At 46.2% G+C, this 16,518-nt stretch overlaps 1 long non-coding RNA gene across 1 annotated transcript; it reads left to right on the top strand.

Annotated features, from left to right (window-relative positions):
* Positions 1-11,812: 11,812 nt before the first annotated feature.
* Positions 11,813-14,989, top strand: LOC121111304. Its single transcript, XR_005861544.2, has 2 exons — positions 11,813-12,086; positions 14,772-14,989. It is a non-coding gene; the product is annotated as an uncharacterized LOC121111304 (long non-coding RNA).
* Positions 14,990-16,518: the final 1,529 nt, after the last annotated feature.

Genomic DNA, 16,518 nt, shown 5'->3' with positions numbered 1-16,518 from the left:
AGGAAACCGCCCGCTACGTTCCTCCTCCTTCGGAACGTCCCGGGCAGCGCCTCGCGTGTAATAGCCGCAATGGACCGCAGAGAGTCACTGTGGGTCCGCCGACACCGCCGGGGCTCCTCCGCCCCTCCGCGTGTGGGTGCTGGCGTGGGCGAGGTCGCTTTGCTTGGAGCCGAAGGAATTCTTTAAAGCGAGCTGGAAGGCTCATTTTTCCATGATGAGAGTCCCTGTTTCGTGGCTGGCATTGCTGCCCCACGTATTTATGCCATCAAATAGTGTTCTTTCTTTCTTTCTTTCCCCCCTTCCTCCTCCTCTTCCAATCCTAGGAACATGTCCTGAGTGGAACAAATAAAACAAGAACATTTCAGAAAAGAGCAACTCATGCTGTAGCCTTTGCAGATAGCCAAGATTTGCTCAGAGACATCCAACTCCGAGTACTGCATGTTTCTATTGATTTATTTCCTTTCTCTTCCTTTCTTCCTTTCTTCCTTTCTTCCTCCCTCCCTCCCTTCCTCCCTCCCTCCCTCCCTCCCTCCCTTCCTTCCTCCCTCCCTCCCTTCCTTCCTCCCTTCCTCCCTTCCTCTTTCTCCCTTCCTCTTTCTCCCTTCCCCCCTTCCTCTTTCACCCTTTCCTTCCTTCCTTCCTTCCTTCCTTCCTTCCTTCCTTCCTTCCTTCCTTCCTTCCTTCCTTCCTTCCTTCCTTCCTTCCTTCCTTCCTTCCTTCCTTCCTTCCTCCCTCCCTCCCTCCCTCCCTTCCTCTTTCTCCCTTCCTCTTTCTCCCTTCCCCCCTTCCCCCCTTCCTCTTTCACCCTTTCCTTCCTCCCTTCCTCCCTTCCTCCCTTCCTCCCTTCCTTTCCTTCCTTCCTATGAAAAACAGGGGAAGAATCCCAACAAAAGAAGGACTTTCAGGAACGTAGCACGTTATCTGCTGAGCCATGTTGTTCTGTCTCCAGACTTTGAGCAGTGTGAAGGGACCAGAGGCAGGCTGCGACTGGCAGACCAGGTAACCTGCAATGGGGAAACCAAAGTTAACTCTGGCCATCATTGCTAAAGATAATTAAAAATATTTTTATGAATATATTAAAAGCAAGACGAGGGCCAAGGCAACTAATGAGAGGAGAAGAGGTAGATGCCTTAAGTTGTGCCAGGAGAGGTTCCAGTTGCATTTTAGGAGACATTTCTTCCCATAGTGACAAAGTGGCACAGGCTGACCAGGGAGTGGTGGGGTCACCGTCCCTGCAGGTGTTCAAGAACACCTTTTCCCCTTAAGCATCTCTTGTGAAGAGCAGAGGCCCACCTTCTGTGAGCGGAATTACCAGACAGCATACCAGATGTCTAAGCAAAGCATTCACCTTCTGGTAAACCAGCACATGCTGGATTCTTAGGTCACTTATTTTGTTTACTTTGCTACTGTTTCCAAGATCTGTTGTGTCTGCAAGTACTACTTGTGTACTGAAACCACATTTAGTATTCAAGTACATCTAAAATGGAAGAACAGGAAATATGGGAAGATGAAGAACAGAAAGAAAGAAGAAAATGGCCAATTTTCCGCTCTTCTTTGTGACTGCACAGAATTTGAAGTAAGGGAGTCAGTCAGACACCCATGGCTATCATTTGATTTGCGTCCTCTAGTAGATATAAATGTAATTAACAGTATGTGTAGTTGTTACTTTCTACACTGTGTATCCGCTCATTGATTTGCATCAGAGTTCTAACTGTCACATAAAACACAACCTTTTACTTTTAAATCACTAACAACTGAAACAGTGGTATGGTTCTCTGGAAAAAATACCTGCTGTAATTTCTTCATCTGCAACTCCATCGGCCCCTTGTGTGTTTGTGATATTATACGTTGGTCTCCAAGAGTTGTTTTCTAATTATGTTTAGAAGACCAAAGACGAAGACAAAATGAGTGCTGGTTTTCAAATATTTGTAAGTTTGTGGTTGATAATCTCAGCATTTGCATTGATTTCAAACTAAACAATGGAATTTAGGCCCTTCTGTAGCTGTCCTTTTCTGAAAATTCTTGCTTCCTAATTGAATTCATACATGTGCAGGCAACGTGTTTGCATTCCATGCTCCAAACAGGCAAGCCCTACACTTCTGAGGTTTGGGGGGGTTGTAAATTTGATGTTTACCTTGACCACTTCCATAAGAATCTTAAGTTCCACAGTCCTCTAAATCCTGCCAACAAGTTTGTCTCCAGCCTTCACCAGTTCTTCCCTGTGTTTGAGCAGCAGGTCTAAAAGAGCACCTCCCTTTGTTGGTTCATTAACAGCCTCCATCCCAAAATTGCCTTTGACCCATTGAAGAAGCCTCTTGCAGTTGTTATGCACAGCCATAATGCCCTCTCAGTAAATACTGAAGTGGCCAAATGCAGTCTTGAATATCTGTGCCCATGACAGTAAGGATTCTTCCAAGTGCCTTAAGAAAACTTCATCCATCTCTTCTTCTTTATCAGGTAGTCTGTAGCAGACACCTTTTATAACATCATCTGTGCATTTCTGGGCACTGCTGTGCCTGCTTCATTGCCAAGGCAGCAGTGACCTGCATAACACAGTCCTATAGCCATAAAAAAAAGGTGTAGACCTGAGCAGCAGCCCCCACTGTGATCGATATTCTTGAATTATGGTGAAATTAGATACAAAAGAAGATCTTTCCAAAGGAAAAGCAAATGCTCATTTGATACCAAAATTTATCAGCATTTCCTGGGAAATTTATCAGCATTTCCTGCCTTTAAGCCAACTTCTACAGGATGTTTAGAAAGTCCTCATGAACACATAAGTGCAATCTGAGGCTTTGCATACTTTTTCCTATTTTAACATTCTGATGTTAACTTTTAAGTGCCCTATACTATTGCAGTTTTATATTTACTTAACACCCTGTTTTTATACACAGCATTTGTGCACCCATAAAGTTTTTCTTGCTAACACATAAAGAAGTACTGTTTGCAGTTTCTAGAATTTTATTTTAAACAGCCCCAAGGATTTTCCCAACCTACAGCATTACTGAAGCCTTGCCAAGAGCAGATCCAGATCTATCACCATAGTTTTTCCCCTGTCCCTGCAGACACCCAAGGTCAGGCTGGACGGGGCTCTAAGCACCTGATGGAGTTGTAGGTGTCCCTGTTCATTGCAGGGCAGTTAGACCAGATGGCCTTTAATGGTCCCTTCTAACCCAGATGATTCTGTGATTCCAGAGCTTATGTATGATACTTAGAGGATGATGTCCCAGAGCCCCTACATTGTCTCAACATGATAGTGGGAAGAGGAGCAGCTGGAATGAGAGGTGGTGATTCCCCATCTTTCAGGTCATCCCATACTGCATAAACTTCAGAGAAACTTACAGGACTCACCCTTAATATCACCAGGAGGGCATTGATATGGTCCAACTTTTGTTGTACCCCTCATGCAGCAGGGCAACATGGACCCAGACTGCTAGCAGGGCTGCAAGCCCCGTACCTAGTTGCATTTGGGCAGCATGGGCTTCCTGACTATATCTAATTTACTTTCTGAATTATTTGTTAATGCTTCGCTGGTGCAGAGAGCCTTGCTCCAGCTTTTATTTCCCCTGTGTTGATGATCTTGTTTACTGTGATCAGTTTGAGAAATCTGGCTCAAAGAAATTGCAGTTTCTCCAGAGCTCCAGTTTGAAGCTGCTCTTGCTGCATGACTTCTTCGTATTTTTGGCCATTTTTAAATTGAGACCATGCTTACAAACTCGTTAATACTTTATCTTCAGAACCAAGTGTCAGGCGTGCTCTCTACAGTCAGCCCTCCTGGAGCATACCAATGGCTCAGCACTTCTGCTTGCTGGCCAGACACGTTCATCCCTGTGGATCAGGCAATCAGTTATGTGGTAATGGGTCATTAACACAGTAAAGGACCAACTCAAACCAAACGTCCAAGCTCAGTCTTCCTGAAGACTCCAGTCAGCAGCCATGGCTTCCAGCTGTATGTTTCTGAATTACTGGTTCTCCTGGCAGCTTTGCAACAGATGGAAGAGGCAGGAAGTTTTGGAACAGCCCTGCGTGAAGGCACCGAAGGACTGTAGATACATTCCTACTCAACCTTCCCTTCTGTTGAGACTCACTGAGCTCAGCCATGTCAGTACCAGCTTAAGGGATGGTGACTGCTTTCTCCCATAAATGACGTGGCAGGAACAAAAGAGTCCAGGAATGGGTGGTGAATGGGTGAGCAGACCCAGGAATGGGTGAGCAGAGCCTGCAGAGACTGAAGCCCTATCTCCCAGAATACTTTCCCTTTTACCAGTTTCACAATCCACGCTTTCAGATATTTTTCTCTCTTGCAGAACATTTTTCCATGAAGCCAGTCAAGATTGTTGAGTCTCAAGCCTTGATGAATCGGTGGGAAAAGCCTTTGCACAGGATCTGCAGTATGTGCTAAGTAATCCTGAGCTATCTTTCTGCAGATTTCAGATGAGCTTTAGTTTAACAAACTGTGGTAACGAAGAGTTAAAACACAGCTTGTGTCTTTAGAGCTTGGTGGTGAAATACTGCAGGAGCAGAATGACCCAGCTGCATTTGTTTTATTTTCTTGTCACCAGAGAAACAAGAAGGAAAAACTTGCAGTGGAGTTTCCACGAAATTAAGAGGAAAAAAAAAAAAACAACCCACATAGTTTATAGAGGAAAACTCGTTCCCCTCTCCAGTTTTTTACCAGCAATGGTTCATTTTTGAACTTAGTCACATCCCGTCCCACCCGAGGTCCTCAGCTCCATGTACAGACCCAAGAGGTCTCAGTTTCCTTTTTCTGAGGATGAGCTTCTAACTAAACATTTGCTTTTTTTCACTTCTGGAGCCTGGAGGTACTGCCTCTCAGCGAAATGATTCCTCTGACTAAGGTTACAAATAAAATATAGACTTTCTCTGTTAGATTCAGCTGACCGTATGAATAATATTCCCCCAAGGCCTAGCCATTATATTGAGCCATAAATCTACTGGGGGACACTGTTTTGCAGTGAGTAATAGGCATAAATAGAAAGGAAAGGAATTAATTAGAGCCTTTTCCTGGGAAAAGAGGGGGATAAAGGGCTCAGATAGGGAAAAAGACAAGCTTTTTCTGTGAATGTGGGGGTACAACAGGCTGGGCTGTGGGCTGACAGCAGTCTGGGCCTGGTCAGAGCAACCTCCCTCTGGAGCCTGGTGGGCTGGCAGGGACTCATAAGGGCTCAGCAATGAGCTGATTGATTTGAAATGCTAATCTTGTCTTTAATCCCAGCTTTGTTTCTCTGTAACCACACTGTTCTGCTGCCTTCAGGTATTAAATGAATGTTTCCAGTATCAACACTTCTACAGAGCTGAGTATTTGGGACAGAACAGTAAAAAGGAATTAGAAAGCAAATATGCAAAAAGCCTTGAAACCAATAAGAGGGTTTTTTTTTTTACTGACTTTAGGGAATTCTAGGTCAGGTCCTAAGAGAAAATCTGGCCTTCAACATTGCAACTTGTAATTGAAGATACTCACCAAAAGAAAGGATTAAGTTTGGATTCTTGAAAAGCTCTAATCCTAACGATCACCCAGAGAACTGAACATGGCTGTCCTTGTTTGGGATGCTTCAGCACGCTGTGCAGTACTGCAGTAGTTGCATATGAGCCCAGCTTGACACCGAAGGCAGGTCAGCATCGTGCTGGCAGTGATACTTACTGAGAGAGGCACAGCCTCTGAAAACCCTCCCCTTGAGTCCCTCCCTACCTGTACAGTAAGCTCCATCTTAAAGAGGTTACAAGAAAACATAGTTATTCCCTTCCAGAAACAGAGGAGCTTCCGCATACAGGCAGCAGGAAGGCCAAGAAGGGTTGAGAAGAGAAGCTGATTGATGTACACATCAGTCAGTGGAACTCAGCTGGAACCAGATTGGAATAAATGAACTTAGACTGGAAGACTGTGCATCTCTGAAAAATGCATGAAGTCCTGGAGCTTGGGTTTCCACCAAGACCTCAATAATGACCTGACCACGAGGCCAAAGCTGCTGCAGGAACAGCTACTAATGAAGACATTTTGCAGCTAATTTGTGTCTCGCTAACACATTATGTCAGGAGATATGCCTCCAACCAAAGCACAGGGAGCTCTGGGGCAGCTGCCCAGCAGCTGCTCCATGGCTGCGGAGTCATTCCACCTCTCGACGGCTGCTGCTCTTCATGTACTTGATGTGAGTCCAGGGAACCCTCAGAGCTCCTGACTTCCAGGCCCAGCCCCTCAGGTCACGTACAGCAGAGCAGGGTGCGCCCATCTCGCAATTCCCTTATGGCAGTACCTTAAGCCAGCACAAGAAATCAGGGCTACAAGTTAAAAGATTTATGCCAGGGATGAGATCTATCCTTTTGCCTGTTTAACTGCCTGTGTCCTTCACTGGAGCATTAATTTGAATCTGACTTTCAAAATCAAACAATGTAATTTTGATCACATGCTAGCAATAAATACCATCTTGTGTTTAAACTACTTCTCCTTAAGACTGCCAGTAGAACTCAGATGCTAAGCTTCAGTCCAAATAGGCTTGAGATTTTCCAGCCTTAGTGTGTAATAAACAAAATTAACACCAGAGAGGTGGAAGTGCAGGCTTGCACTCCCATACAAATCCTTCCTCTCCCTTCTGCCCCTCATCCATCCAGACTCCGACAGCCTCCAACTACAAAGAGAAAATATACAGAGAGGACCATAATGAACAAGTAATCATTCATCATTTGTTTCTTTAAAACTAATCTTCTTGGACCCAAAAACCAGCCTTTCACTTTTCATGAATTTTTCCTTTGCATTGTTCTGGCAGCCTGAAGGGTCCAGAAAAGAAGAGCCCGAGTGCCTTGGTTATACAGCAGTAGAGCTTGTTTAGCTGCATTATGGACCAAATCTTAGAGAAGTCACAGTGTAAATAATCTGTGCTTAACATTTGGACTGTCTGTTAGATCAAGCAAATGTGAGCATCCTTCCAAGCGGCCTGCTCATATCTGCACATCTCCCTGCCTTGTGAATCAAGGCTCTCTCTGCCTACCATGTCTCTAAGACAAGCAAAACTAAAAGGCACTTCTGTGATCAAGATAAAGCTCATCTGCATGTACAGATGCATGAGGACAAGCACAGAGAGAAAGCATGAAGGGTGGAAAGGGACTAGAAATGGGAAATGGGAAAGGAAGGATTTGTGGAAGTCACTGGAAACCCTGTGGGGAAATCAGCCTCCCACGTTCCTTCTGGAGAATCCAGATAATTGGAGGCTGTGAGAGCGCTTCACAGAAAACCCCAGACCAGAGATGATTAAGTTCTCCAGGCCTCTCATCAACCACACATGGATCCCATCAAGAGATGGCTGCTTTGGCTAGTGGGGAACAGAAGTCTCCCTGGGGGAGGACTGGGGCCTGCCAGCATCTGGCAGCAGGAGACAGGAGGGAGCAGTTGGTTTTGGCAAAGCCTCTGCCAGAGTTTCTTCTCTACCAACAAATGTCAAGCTTGTCTCTGGTCCAGGGTTTTGCTGTCTCACCCCATGAGCTGCTGGCACCCAACAAGGAGACCCCGTGGGTGCTCCTGTTAGCAGCTCGCTCCCCCTGAGGCTGCTTATTGGTCTCTCCAGCTCTCCAGCCTGCTGCAGCTCCTGCACTGGTGCCCCTCGACATGGTGATGGTCCCAGCTCCAGGCCTCTAGGGCTTGGGGTAGGATTAATCACAAGTCTGCTCAATCACCTTTCCATCCTGGGAGAGTGCCCCCCCTGCTCTGTGCATCTCTCATGTTCTTATCCCTGCCTGAGTGAAGAAAGATGAGCTCCTGAGAATGGGATAATGCACACGGCCTCTGCCTTCCTGCACATGGGGTGAAGAATGCTACACCCTGACATGATGATTTTAAATGGCTCCCATCTTCTTCTCTTCAAGTGTGGCCAGAAAGCCAAGAGCTACAGACAGAAGTTCATCAGTGGGTCCAGACAACAGTAATGTTTGTTCTTCCCACAGAGGTGCTGATCGCAACCAGGGCTCTTCTGGTTATAGGAATGAAATGCTCTGATTGTGGATGAATCCTCTCTGGCATAGATTAGGCTATTTGGCTGGAAAATCAATGCTCTGTTTTCAAAAGGTTTCTCCAGAAATTGCATTTTTGTACAGAATGCCTAGAACTGAGCCAAACATTTGGTAGGAAACATTCCAGACACGGAGGGGTTATCCATGATCTGCTGAAGAGCAGGAAGAGGCAGCTGCCAGCCTGATGCTCCAGTCCTTGCACCTTTCTTGCCTCCACATCAAGCCATAGCTGGCAGCTCAGCCCAGGTTTCACTTAGGTACAGTCTTCATTTCTGAAAGTATCATGGAGCCGGAGCAAAAAGCACAGGATTTTCAGCACCTCTCTGGAGTCTGGCATTAAGTGGAAATCCGTGATTTTTCCAACCCAGTTCTCTGGGTGAGGTTGTTTGTTTTTTTGCTAGCTGTTCTCAGCCCTCTGTCACATGAGCAGGGGACAGAGCAGGGTCCAGGGAACTGGCAAACAAGACAAGGTGTGGGAGGACATGGGGGTGCTGCATACTATTGCTTCTTCCCCAGGGCTCCAGACCCAGCCAGAGCAACACACTGGCAGCAGGCATATCCTGTCTCCAGCTCACATCATGAGTCTATTTTATCTGCCCTAAAGCTCTTCCTAAGCCAGGAATGCTATTTCCACTTGCATTGTAAACCTGCACATCTGTAACCCATTGAGGGAACCTGGATCCCACATGCTGTGTCCCTCTGTAAGCAGATCCTTTTGTCCCAGAGGCCAGCAAGGAGCATTCAGGATTTCCTCCTGATCCCTTCTTGGCTGCTGTTGCATGCAGCCCCAAGGGTCACCAGCACTGCTGAAAGGACTGGGCATGGTCATGGTTGGTGGCCGGAGGGGATCGGTAGGTCAAATGGCTGCCGCTGTCTCCTTCAGCAGCATCTCTGAACTCTGGGCAAGGAAAATACTGATAACCAAATGACATCCATGCTCCCATCACTAGACAGCACAGCACCTGCTTCTGGCCAGAATGATCCCTACTCAGTTCTTGAGCATCCTGGGTGGTATGTTCCCATAAGAGATATCTTAGACACATGGAGTGAATAGACAGAACTGGTTTCTTCTGATGTAAATCTTACGGCCTTCCCCTTTGGAGGCTTTCCATCTGTGTGATGATTGGAGGCAAAGGGAAATAAGAATCCCAGCCATAAATGGAAACATTTGCAAGGAATGGGCTAAGATCAACTGCCAAGTTAGTTACTGCAGTATGACTAAGCAGCAAAATCAGCACAAGATACTGTACTGCCTGTAAGCTGCTGCTCTTTCATATAGACAAAAACCAACAGAATCACAGAAACATGGTTGAGTCTACCACCTCTGCTCAAGCACAGTCACGTAGAATAGGTTATCCAGGACCATGTCCAGTTGATCTCTGAACATCTCCACACACAGATACCACACACTCTCTCTGAGCCACCTCTGCCTGTGTCTGATCATCCTCACAGTAAAAAGTGTAATTACTTGCATTCAGGTAAAATTTCATGTGTTTCAATCTGTGCTCATTGCCTTTTGTCCTTTCACTGGGCACCGATTCCTTCCCTCTCATCAGGTATTTATACACATGGATGGGATTCCTCCAAGCCTTCTCTTCTCCGGGCAGAACAGTCCCAGCTCTCTCAGACTGTTCTCAAAGGAGAGGTGCTACTCTTCCTTCATCGGACTAAAGTAATACATCTATTTTCACTAATGCAATGCATAACCATCACTAGTTAAAGAGCAATAAGGAAAATGTATTTGTGGGTCAACTGCACAGCGAACATGTGCTTCTAATCTGGTTCTCAAAATCAGTTGAGCGTAAATAACTGGTGCACACAGCCTTGATTCAGCTATCTAAGCTCATGGAAAATCTGTTCAGAGAAATACATCACACTTCAGCAAAGCTGGATGGCAGCATCTGCTTATGGTCGTAAGTAGCTTCTGAAACAGCCACCTTTTCTGGGGCTGTGATCTGTATGGGCCGGTTTGTCACTCTGAAAAGTCTAAAAATGTACCGTTTGATTTTACTCCAGACATGTTTATTCCTTGTCCCTGTTATGGAAAGGTCCAAATATATTAGTGCAGATGAAGATTACTTCACTGTGGATAGCTCAAGCTATGGGGAAATAAATACCCTGAAAATTGACTTATAAATGAAGGCATCCAACCTGGCAGTGATGCGCAACATTCAGGCAGTATAGGTGACCAGCAGAGTGTTCCCTTGCTGCTGTACAATAAAAGAAAAAAGCACGACATTAAGCCAGAAGTGTTCCTGAGCAGGAACTTGGCCTTGTTGCACATCAGTGCTTTGAATTGGGTCTCCAAACACTCTCAGTGTTTACCCCAGAGTCTCTTGCACATGGGGATGAAGGGAGAAAGGTTTGGTTCCTTCTTCTCCTACCACCTTGAGTAATGGTCTTAGGAAAACTTGTCTTTGTTTTGCAACTTCTCACCAGCAAAATAGCTCCCATAATAATTTTATCACTCTTTTCTTTACCCAGTAACCTAGGAGACATAACAGCCAATGAATACTCTACAGACATCTTTGTTAACTATGATGCTGTAATATCTCCTTACGTTACCTGGAGGTCAGACACAAGATGATCAGAAACTGATTGGATTTCAAAAGAGAAGTGTTTGAATTATGCAGTGCCTCCCTGATCCCATGCACCTCAGGAATTTGGAGGATCCTAACACAATCATTTCTGTTTCTATTAAGCAAGTCAGGTTTGTCTGCATTATAGTTTTTCATGCTTAATTGTCTTCTCCTGTGAATTCCCTTCCTTACACCAAAAAGGATATAGAAAAGCTGATAAGTCAGCACAATTTGTGCCCTCACTGCTTGAGTGGTACCAGCCAAATGGAGGCTACCAGAGCACCTGGGCAGCAGCCCATCATCAGCTGAGTGACACAGCTTGAGAGAAGTGACAATGAAGAAGTGGCAACACTGACTCACAGCTCACTTGTTCAGCATTTACCAGCAAGGTACATTTTTGACAATGTCATGCTACATGCAAGGACTAGAAGCAACGGCCTTAAGTTGCTCCAGGTGCTCTCAGGTTGGATATCAGAAAGAATTTCTCAGAAAGAGGAGTTATGCAGTGGCACAGCTGCCCAGAGAGGTGGGGGAGTCACTGTCCCTGGGTGTGCTCAAGAACCACGGAGATGTGGCACTTGAGGGATGTGGTCAGAGGGAATGGTGGGGTGGGTTGGTGGTTGGACTTGGTCATCCGAGAAATCTTTTCCACCTTAATGATTCTATGATTTGATGATTCATGAGCCAGACCCGGCAGACGTGAAATGTTTTGGGAACCTGAATTTTCAGGAAATCCCAAATCCCTCTGTGACAATGTAGAGGAGCAGCTCAATTTGGACAGCACCAAGTTCCCAGTGCCTGAATGCCTGCAAATGAGCTGGCCAGACCACTGGCTTGGATAGCAAAGGGACAGCGTGGGTTGGATCATGAGACATCAACTGAAACTGGAAACCACAGGGACTCTCCGCCGGCTCACACAGCTCTCACAAGCTCGGAGCACTCTGTGCCTCCAAGCAGTGCTGCCGTTGCTGCATGCAGCCCTCCTGTATTGCAGGTAGCCATGGGAAGGGACCTGTGAGACCCGTGGGTGCTGCACAGAAAAGCTGTACGAGCCCTTCCTGTTTCCACATTGATTTGTGTGGAGGCTTCTGCCCGTGTGGCTAGGGCCAGTGAAACCAGCACCAGCACAAGCCAGCCCAGCACTGCTAATTCTCAGTGGAACGGCTCAAGGAAGGAGCTGCTCAGTTTATTGTGAAGTCATATTTAGTGTTCTTGGGCTGTGCAGCATTGATAGGGCAGAGGGAAGGAGGTGCATGTAGGCCACGTGTCACACGTTCAGCACAGAGCGTTTGGTGAAGCATGCAGGCTGTGCTGTGTGATGCTGTCAGCAGGACCTGGGGACAACGCTGGGCTGCCCTACCAGGCTGTGCTGGGTCTCAGTGCAGTGATCCACCACGTGCTCTCATTTCCCTATGCCAGACCCCTTCTGACATACTTTTCAAAGGAGCTGCAGACAGCCAGATGGGAGGCGGCCAGGGCTGCGCCTGGGTAAGTGCGTGCCCAGAAAAGCTGCAGCCTGATGCTGTTGGCTTCATCTGTATCCAGGCCTGCGTGCCCCAGAGAACCAGCAGAGCAACGTGCTGCTGTTACAGATTGCCTCTGAAAAATCTCAAGTGCTTTAGGTCCCATGGAAAATATCGCATGCAATTGTGTTAAGCTCTCACACACGTTGAACAAGGCATAATTTTATGTGCAGGGATACTTTTATTACCAGAGATACTATCACAAACCCCAAATCCTCAGAAACACTGTGGGCTTAATTTCCTATTTATGCAGAAATACGTGTGACTTAGAGGCAGTAGCTAGCACTTGGAGGCTGCTGAGGGCTTGGATTCTTTACAGAAAGAGAGGGATTTGTGGGGATTTCAGAAGCTATAGACAAGCACTTTGAGTTAATATCCGTGTTTATGAAGATCTGAACTGCCGACTAGAACTAAGCCAGGAGACAAACAGCAGCCAGGACCTGACAGAGATGCTGTTTCTCCAGGATTTTGGAGCAGTGAGGAACTGTGTTCTAGGTGCTCACATGGCATACTTATTATGGCACCCTTTGTTTTCTCCTAAGCCATAAAAATGCCAGTTAGATGGTACTGGATTTGATTGTTGTAGCAGAAGAAAAGGGAGACAAGAGGAGACCCTTAGGAGCAAACTTTGGGTCTGTTAGAACAGCTCTGTGCCACGCAGAAGGCCCTCCTTGCAGAAATGGGGTACTCCATACCCATCCTGTCTTCAGTCTGTCCTTCTGTCCCAGCGCTGGGGCAGCAGCAGCACAGGCAAAAGGTGGTGAAGGCTCCTCTCTTGCCTCCAACATCTGTTGCAAGATGGATCTTGAAATTGCTGGCTGACCTCCGCACACAGTACAGAACGGAGCATCTGAGGTCTGATTTAAGAGAGGTTTGGTTCAGGCTGACTGCAATAGATGTGTATGTGCCATCACAGAAAGCCCTTCCTGGTTTACATCAGCACCTGGGGCTTGAGGTCCCATTAGGATTTAACCCCCCAGCCATATCACAGGCAAAGCTTTTTTTTCTGAAAAGCTGAAAAAACACCAAAGAGCGATTACCCACATGTATAGGGCAGGAGGAATTAACAACAAGACTACCAGCTTCCAGCAGCTGTCAACCTAGCAACCAACAGGGAACAACTTCAGGCAAAGGAAGAACAAGAGCAGCAGCAGGGATGACCCTGAGATCACCCCAAGAAAGGGCGCACATCTGTGTCACCGTGCACATCTGTGTGATGCAGGCACATTCCTGTGCACACAACTGCGTGGTCTGGCAGAACATCCTTCCTCTTCAACTCAGTTCTGTGGAAAGACACAATTTATTTCTCTTGTCAAGGACCTGCTGGCTTTATCCCCTGTGAGTGGGAACACTCCTTGTATTCTCCAGAATGCCAGCTCAATTTTCAGCTTTCATCTTAGAAAATGGTTTGATGCTGGCTATCAAAAACTTGCTATTGAAGATGGATAACTCTGAGCACAGTCTACTTGCCTCCCATGGCTTCTTTGGGCCAGTTAGTTGTTTCAAAGCTGCCAGTATATAGATACCTTGTGCCTCAGTCCCACTCTAGTCTCTAGGACAACGATGCAAAACAAATGTCTCAAGGCACTCACCTTCCCTTGCCAAAAGCCCAGTTTGGGTTACTGAGCCACTACAGAGGGGCTTGGGAAGGCTTTGTCCCTCTCCTGACAAGACTGTGGAAGCAGGCAGGACATGATGGAACTGACTGACAGGCAGTCCTGGGCTAATTTTTTTGCAATAGATGTGACAAAAATAAATCATAGAATCATAGAATGGTTAGAGTTGGAAGGGACATTTAAAGGTCATCTAGTTCAACTTCCCTGCAATGAACAGGGACATGCACAGCTAGATCAGGTTGCCCAGATCCAGCCTGGCTTTGAAAGTCTCCACGGATGGGGTATCTACCACATCCATGGGCAACCCATGCCAGTGCCTCACCACTCTCACTGTAAAAGACTTTTTCCTAAATCTACACTCTTTAAGCTGCACCCCACAGCTTGGTGTCATCAGCAAATTTGCTGAGGGTGCACTCAACCCCACTGTCAATGTCACTGATGAAGATCATAAAGAGTATCGGTTACAGCACTGACCCTGAGGGACACCACTCATCACCAGTCTCCAGTGAGACATTGAGCCATTGACCACCAGTCTCTGGGTACAAAAATGCAACCAGTTCCTCACCCATCAAACACTCCAGATGTCAAATCCATATCTTTCCAATTTGGAGAGAAGGATGTTGTGAGGTTCTGCCATATCACCTCTCTGTCTGCCACGTGCCACAGCACAGCTTCCAGGGGTATCTGCTCCTTGTCCTTTCCCAGCATGGAGGTGAGACTGGCATGTAATTAACCCATAGGCTGACCACAGAAGCCATGCAGACTCTCAACAACACATGGAAACAGCCCTAGGCAGCCCCAGCAGCAAAGTCTCCTTAACTAAATAGGAGTTACCTAAATACTACCTAAATAGCTGTTATTTGGCCATTCATCTGAAAATTACAAAGTTTTTAGGCAAACCCATGGGCCCATGTCTCCACTAGGACTGCTACAATGGATGCTCTGCGTGGTCAAGTGGTACGATGGTGTAGGAAAGATGGTCCTAGAAATTTCCCATTTTTCCCTACTAGAAAACTTCCTTTGGTTTCTTGCAGATATCAGGAGGTTTCTTCATTGTGTGCATCCGGTGTGTCTGGAAAGATGAAGGACCTTCATTTTCTGCTCATTCCAAATAGTCAATTCAAACTGTCATCACCACCTGCACCACTTCATCTTATACTAGTTAAAGTTTGTGTTGTTCACACTCCTGGAGAATCTGTTGCTGGGGAATCTGAAAACACATGGCAGGAGGTGCCTCCTAATGATGAAAGGACTTGATGTAAAATCTTTGATTTTGATTTTTTTGGGGACAACTTCATTGCTTAGGACTAATTCAGGACTATGACTCTTTGTGCCAGCTCAAGACAAAAAATGTAAGTCAATATGTTGGAATTTCCTGCAGGTTGGAAATTCTGTTTCTTTTCTCTCTCATCTCTTCCTGGCATCACCTCACCAACCTGACTATCACAGCATCCCAGCAACGGGACAAACAGAAAACATGTTTGGCTGAGCAGGAAAAAGTCTCTAGGGCTGGTGTCTGGCATAAGGAGACACCTTCATGTGAGTGCTTGCGTCACATTTCAGAGGATGGAGAAGCTGTAGGCTTGCAGGAGTCATGATTTCAGGTGAATTCCAGAGTAGAGTATGCAGAATTGACCCAGAAGTCCTGCTCTGTCAGAGAGAGGGGCCATAAAACAGTACAGCAGCTAGATGTCTGCACAGGACTTCTGCTGTATCAAAAAAAAAGAGACTCAGCTGCATTTCAATTTTGATGCTAATCCAAAGGAGTGTCCAGGTTTCTTGGCTCCAGTACGTGGTTGGAGGGCAGAACAGTCTGTGCCTGTATTACAGATGAGGAACTGTAACATGAAGGACTCCTCTACCCTGAATATGCATGAACTCATCTTACTTCAAGAAATAGTTTGTCTTCCAAGACTTTTGGACTCACTTAGGAAAAGTGCTGTAAGGAAAAATTGCCTTTGTCCAGAAAAGAATAAAAAATTTCTCCAGACACATAACAGGGGTAAAATGTGTCTGCATTGCCTCCAGCTTCTGCTATTTCCTTCTTTTTCCCTTTTAATACATTACTATCAAGAAGAGATTCCCCAGCTGTATTTTGCACTTGATTCAATGGCTTGCATGTTAAACTCCAACATCACCAGAGGGATGAAGGACAAAGATGAACAGTGTTTCCTGTGATGGATGGGATGAGGAGCAACATTCTGCTGAGATGGCCACTGGATATTTCACGTGGATGAGTTGAGCCATATACTTCAGCTTCCACTGGAAAGACCATGTAGTGGTCTCAGGGTGCTTTACAGAAGGTTTGAAGGCTCTTAGGTCTCCAGGAGTCTTTCTTAGCAGCTCCCATGTGAGGATCAGACTGATGGCACTGGCTGTCCCCTTGGCCTGAAGGTCAACACGTATGGACCTCCCCTGTGAGCACCCCTCTAGTTTCTATATGGTCCTGGCTGTCCCTGCAATGAGGATGAGCCTCTGGTTGGTTGTGTCATGCTCCATTTCCAGGAGTTGGACTGGCTTAGAGTCAAAATTTTTAAAACTTTCCCTGTGACACCTCAGGTTCATGGCAGAACCTCATCTCTTAGCAGAACTGAGGATCTCCATAAAGTCATGGAATCATAGAACCACAGAACAGCCAGGATTGGAAGGAACCTTAAAGTCCATCCATTTCCAATGCCCCTACTGTGTGTTGGTTGCTCCCTGCCAGATCAGGGTTAGCATGTAGATGAAGACGTGCAGTTGCATATCAAGTTGCAAGCAAAAACAGCTGTCACTAGGCAG

The sequence above is a fragment of the Gallus gallus genome, chromosome 7 (assembly GCF_016699485.2).
Source record: "Gallus gallus isolate bGalGal1 chromosome 7, bGalGal1.mat.broiler.GRCg7b, whole genome shotgun sequence".
Lineage (NCBI taxonomy): Eukaryota > Metazoa > Chordata > Aves > Galliformes > Phasianidae > Gallus > Gallus gallus.
The sequence above is the reverse complement of the archived record's forward strand: the minus strand, read 5'-3'. Positions and strand labels throughout refer to the sequence as shown.